Below are 6027 nucleotides of genomic sequence, written 5' to 3' on the forward strand. Positions count from 1 at the left end.
TTGCCCCCGTACTAGTTTTTGTCGTTGTCCGATATACCCATAGGACTTTGGGCAGAATTTCTCTCAATTTCCTCTTAGCGTCGTTAAGATCTGCCAAGGAGCTGCGTCTGATGTGCTCTTGTTTCATTGCAACATCTGCGCTAATATCCTTTTTATTTTGTGATCTTCGAGGAACTTCGTTATTTTGCTGCCGATAAATTATTTTTCATTGTTGCACACTATCTCGGCGGGTATCCTGAATTTGCATACGATGTGATCCCAAATGAAGTCTATAACTTCTTTCTCTATGACTTTCTCGAAAGCTTGTGCTTCAACCTATTTAGAGAAATAGTCAGTCATAAATAAATTGAAATTAGCTTTACCTGGGGCCGATGGCAGAGGGCCGACAATATCCATTTCCCATTTCATGAACGACCATGGGGACAAGACTGAAGGAAGCTGCTCCCCGGGCTGATGAATCATCAGTGCATGTGTTTGGCATTTGTCATATTTTCGAATGAACTCCTTAGTATCTTTTTCCATACTGTCCCAATAATACCCTGCTCTGATGACTTTGTGAACTAGTGATTCGGCGCAGGAATGGTTCCCGCAAGTGCCCTCATGAATTTCTCGTAGGACATAATCGGTGTCTCCCGGACCCAATCATATTTCCAACGGCCCATCGAACATCCTTCTGCATAATGTTCCATCTTCGGCTAATGTGAATCGTGCAACTTTCGTTCGTAGAGTTCTCGACTCCTTAGGGTCCGACGGAAGTTTCCCATTTTTCAGGTAATCGATAAATTTGTTCCTCCAATCCCAAGTTAGGCTCGTGGAGTTTATTTCGGCGTGGCCTTCTTCCACTACCGACTTCGAAAGCCGTACGACAGTCCCCGAGCTAATTTCATCATTTTTGACTGACAACCCCAAATTTGCAAGGGCATCGGGTCCATTCTTTGAGTCGTTGTAAGGTTACCTGTAATTTGTCTAAGTACCTTTGCATTCGATCTTCTCGAACTTTGAAGGTTTTGTTAACCTGGTTAACCACGAGTTGAGAATCATACTTGGCCTCGATGACTTCCGCTCCCAAACCTTTAGCTAGCTCGAGACCTGCAATTATGGCCTCATACTCAACCTCATTGTTAGTCAACTTAGGTGTTTTGATAGATTGTCTAATCGTATTGCCTGTGGGTGGATTCAAAATGATACCTAACCCGGACCCCTTCATATTCGAAGCTCCGTCTGTGAAAAGGGTCCACACCCCTGAGGATGTACCCTATTTTAGCAATAATTCCCTTTCGACTTCAGGTATGAGGGCTGGCGTAAAGTCGGCCATGAAATCTGCCAAGATTTGAGACTTGATAGTCGTTCGGGGTTGATACTCAATATCGTATCCACTGATTTCGATGGCCCATTTGGCCAGTCGGCCTAAGAGCTCGGGCTTATGCAAAATGTTGCGAATAGGATAAGTGGTTACAACACAAATTGGATGGCATTGGAAATACGGTTTTAAATTCCTAGAGGCGCTTATTAAAGCAAGCGCTAGTTTTTTTAAGTGTGGGTATCGAGTCTCTGCTTCACCTAAAGTCTGGCTAACGTAGTAAACAGGAAATTGCGCACCTTGCTCTTCCCGAACTAGGACACCACTTACCGCGACTTCCAAGACGGTCAAGTATAAATAGAGTTGCTCGTCCGCTTTTGGGGTGTGAAGCAATGGCGGGCTCGAAAGATATCTTTTCAATTCTTCCAATTCCTGTTGGCATTCTAGGATCCAAGTGAAATTGTTCTTCTTTTTAAGCAGTGAGAAGAACCTGTGGCTTTGATCCGAAGACCTCGAGATGAAACGACCTAAAACGGCTATCCATCCTATTAATCTTTGTACGGCCTTAACGCTGTCCACGACTGTGATGTCTTTGATTGCCTTGATTTTATCGGGGTTGATCTCTATTTCCCTATTTGACACCATAAAGCCGAGGAACTTGCCCGAACCGACCCCGAATGCACATTTTTCGGGGTTGAACTTCATGTTGTATTTTCTCAATATGTCGAAGGTTTCCTGCAAATGTGTCAAATGGTCCTCTGCGCACAGGGACTTATCTAGCATGTCATCAATATAAACCTCCACTAATTTTCCTATTTGTTCTTCGAACATTCGGTTTACTAGGCGTTGATAAGTAGCACCAGCATTGTTTAGCCCAAACGGCATTACATTATAGCAATAAGTTCCATACTTAGTGATAAATGAAGTCTTTTCCTGATCCTATAGGTTCATTCATATTTGGTTGTACCCGAAGTAGGCATCGAGAGAGCTGCGAGTCTCGTGGCCGACCATGGCATCGATCAGGCGATCGATCTTTGGGAAAGGAAAGGAATCCTTTGGGCACGCTTTGTTTAAGTCTTTGTAGTCTACACACATTCTAAGTTTATTCCCTTTCTTGGGGACTACAACTATGTTTGCTAACCAATCGGGATATTTTACTTCCCGGATGGATCCTATTTTAAGAAGTTTGGTTACCTCGTCCATGATGAACGCGTGCTTTATCTCGTTCTGTGGCCTTCTCTTCTGCTTTACCGGTCTGAACTTTGGGTCCAAACTCAATCGATGAGTGGTGATCTCGGGTGGAATCCCTGTCATGTCAAGGTAGGAACAAGAAAAACAATCCATATTTTTAATAAGGAATTTAATGGGTTTTTCCCTGAGCTCGGGAGTTAACCCCGTGCCTAGGTATACCTTTCGATCGGGCAGATGCTCGATCAGTATGACTTGTTCCAGCTTTTCGACCATTGACTTTGTGGCATCAGAATCATCGGGGGTTACGAAGGTTTGAGGGATCATGCAATCATCATCCTTGATAATTTCCTGTTGTTCCGAACTGGTCGAAGCCGGTGATTATGGTTGCTATTTGACCTTCTACTTCTCCTTTGATTCTGGTCCCTTTGACATTGAAAGTGACGATATTAGTATCACCTCATCGATCGTGAACATTTCCTTTGTAGCACGTTGTTCCCCACGTATTGTTTTCACCCCGTCCGGCGTCAGAAACTTTATCATTTGATGGAGAGTCGAAGGGACTGCCCTTATGTTGTGAATCCAAGGCCTTCCGAGTAGGGCGTTGTACCTCATGTCACCCTCGATTACATGGAACTTGGTTTCTTGAATAGTTCCGGCCACGTTTACCAGGAGAATGATCTCTCCTTTAGTCGTTTCGCTGGCCATGTTGAAGTCGTTCAGGACCCGAGCTGCGGGCATGATTTGGTCTTGTTGGCCGAGCTGCTCTACGACCCTTGCTCGGATGATATTCATCGAGCTACCTGGATCCACTAAAACACGCTTAACTTGAACTTTATTCATAAATATAGAAATTACCAGAGCGTCATTATGGGGTTGAGAAATTCCTTCTGCTTCCTCATCATTGAATGATACGGTACCTTCTGGCATGTAATCTCGGGTCCATTTTTTCCTAGTAACTGATACCTTAGTGTGTTTGAACATGGGCCCTTGTGGGATATCGTCCCCGCCAACGATCATGTGGATTACATGCTTTGGCTCTTCCTGTTCATTTTTCCTATTGGCTTCCCTTTCTCTGAAATGATTCTTGGTTCGATCACTTAAGAAATCTCGAAGGTGGCCCTCGTTGAATAGACGGGCTACCTCTCCTCTTAGTTGCCTCCAATCCTCGGTTTTGTGGTCATGTGTGCCATGATACTTACACATCAAATTGGGGTTTCTTTGGGAAGGATCGGTCTGTATGGGCCTCGGCCATCTGGTATCTTTGATTCTTCTGATTGCCAATACAATACCTGATATGTCATCATTAAAATTATACTCCGACAATCGTGGTGCCTCTGTATGATCGGCGTGCTTATCAAAACCATTTTTGCTCATAAGTCCCCGAGAACTCTGTCCTCGATCGCTTCTTCGATCATTCCGGGTGGAGTTGCATCCCGGGTCTCCGTTCCTGCGATCTGCGATGTATGGCTGATATAGGTCTTTGTTCGACCGAGGCTCCCTGTCGATGTCCCTCTGATTTCTGACTGTGGACCTGTTTGGATATACCGAGCCTAAAGAAGCTCCTCACCGGTCATCTTCGACCCTGATCTTTGATTGATACCGATTATGTACATCGGCCTAAGTCACCGCTGGATATTCGATCAAATTTTGCTTCAGTTGACGTGACGCTATCGAACTCCGTTCATTCAAACCCTAAGTGAAAGCTTGAATAGCCCCATCATCTGTGACTAGCGGCAACTCCATGCGTTCCATTTGAAATCGGGACACGAACTCCCTTAGCATTTCAGTATCCTTCTGTTTTACTTTGAAAATGTCTGATTTACTCGTCGCAACTTCGTGTGCCTTTAAGAAAGAATCTGCCAGCATGGAAAATGAGTCGGTGAAATTTGGCGGCAGGTTGTGATACCAGATCATTGCTCCCTTTGACAGAGTTTCTCCGAACTTCGTCAATAGAACAGATTCGATCTCGTCATCTTCCAAATCGTTACCTTTGATAGCGCAAGTTGCGCTATCGCAGTTTGCTGAGTTTGCAACATTTCAAATATCATTCGGAGGCTAATCCCACCTTCTTCACCGCTTTGTGCATTTTGATCGGCTGCCCGAGTGTCTCTGCGAACACTATTTTCAGGGTCGGCGCCTAAATCCTCAGGAACGACGACACGAGAATTGACATCAACCGGATCCACGCCCTGTGGTGCGTCGGGATTGATTGGAAGCACTCCGTTTCCTGGGGCGACCACGTGATCATTTTCGCCATGTAGACCAAGGCCGATATCAGTGTGAGTGGGTACTGCTTGAGAGTTTAACATGTTGATTCCTGAAGTCAAAAGCACTTACAAGTACAAGTGTAAAAGCAGTGTGTGTTATGAAGGCTAAAATATTAAGCAATCACTATTATCCTTAGCCCCACGGTGGGCGTCAAACTGTTTTACCCTAAAAATCGAGTAACAATTAAACTTGTAACGCGGTTTTAAAGAGACGCGATTTTTGCTCAATACTGATTGATTAATTTAGAGATAAATGATGTGAATTGACAAGAATGTAAAACAAACCAATGCTTGGACAATGCCCTCGAGCTGATGAACCCTCGAGAATAATGAAGTAAGAAAAATTTAAAGAACTGTAAGTTAATGAACCGAAGCAAGAGATATTATATTGCCTTGATATTCGTGAATGTAAGATGCTTAAAAATGATGGGGACTCCCCTTTATATACTAGAGGATTCCTAATTATGGTATAATTCTAATTACGGAAATAAAACCCATGATTGGTACCAATAACCGCTCTTGATTTGATATATTTGGGGATTTTCGCCGTGATCTTCGACCGATTACGGATATCTCGTCATTCTGTTATTATGCTCCCTTCGAAGTCGGTCATACTTGGTCTCGATTGTTGCTGGCCTCGGTCTCAACGTACACTTCGATCTTTAGGCTCGATGTCTCATCTTCGAGCTCGGGTCTGATTTATTACGAGGCTACCCCTGATGCAACTCCCTTGTCTCGATCAAACAGCAAAATCGGGTAGGCCCGATTTTGACCGTATACAATATGAAATAACTCACAGTACAAGTCTAACTTATTGATATACTGTATTCAAGAAAACTCAATTGAATTTAATTAATTTTTTTTATCGATAAACTTGTACTCGAAAGTCAAACTATATTGAGCATGAATTTTTGTGGTCCAAGCGTATCTTATTACTAACTACGGATTATCTTCCTTAGTTGGTGAAAGTAAATATTTTAGTATTGTAAATATGAGTACTATCAGTATTTTCTTTGAAAAATTCTTGCCCTACTATTTTCTCTATATGAAACCTTTGAAAGTTTAGCATTTGGGCTCTGTTTTTTTTATCATCTACGACTAAAGTTGATGTTGCCATAATCTACTGAAATTGCGTGGCAAAGTGTTAATATGCCCACATGAATATGTTGAAAATTTAATGTGTGATATCTTTACGCTAATGTACGCGTTAGTCAATTAAACTTTTTCTGTCTAAATAGTCCCCACTCTCTATTGTCGTCCCCCTCCCTC

Source organism: Nicotiana tabacum, chromosome 22, assembly GCF_000715075.1.
Source record: "Nicotiana tabacum cultivar K326 chromosome 22, ASM71507v2, whole genome shotgun sequence".
Lineage (NCBI taxonomy): Eukaryota > Viridiplantae > Streptophyta > Magnoliopsida > Solanales > Solanaceae > Nicotiana > Nicotiana tabacum.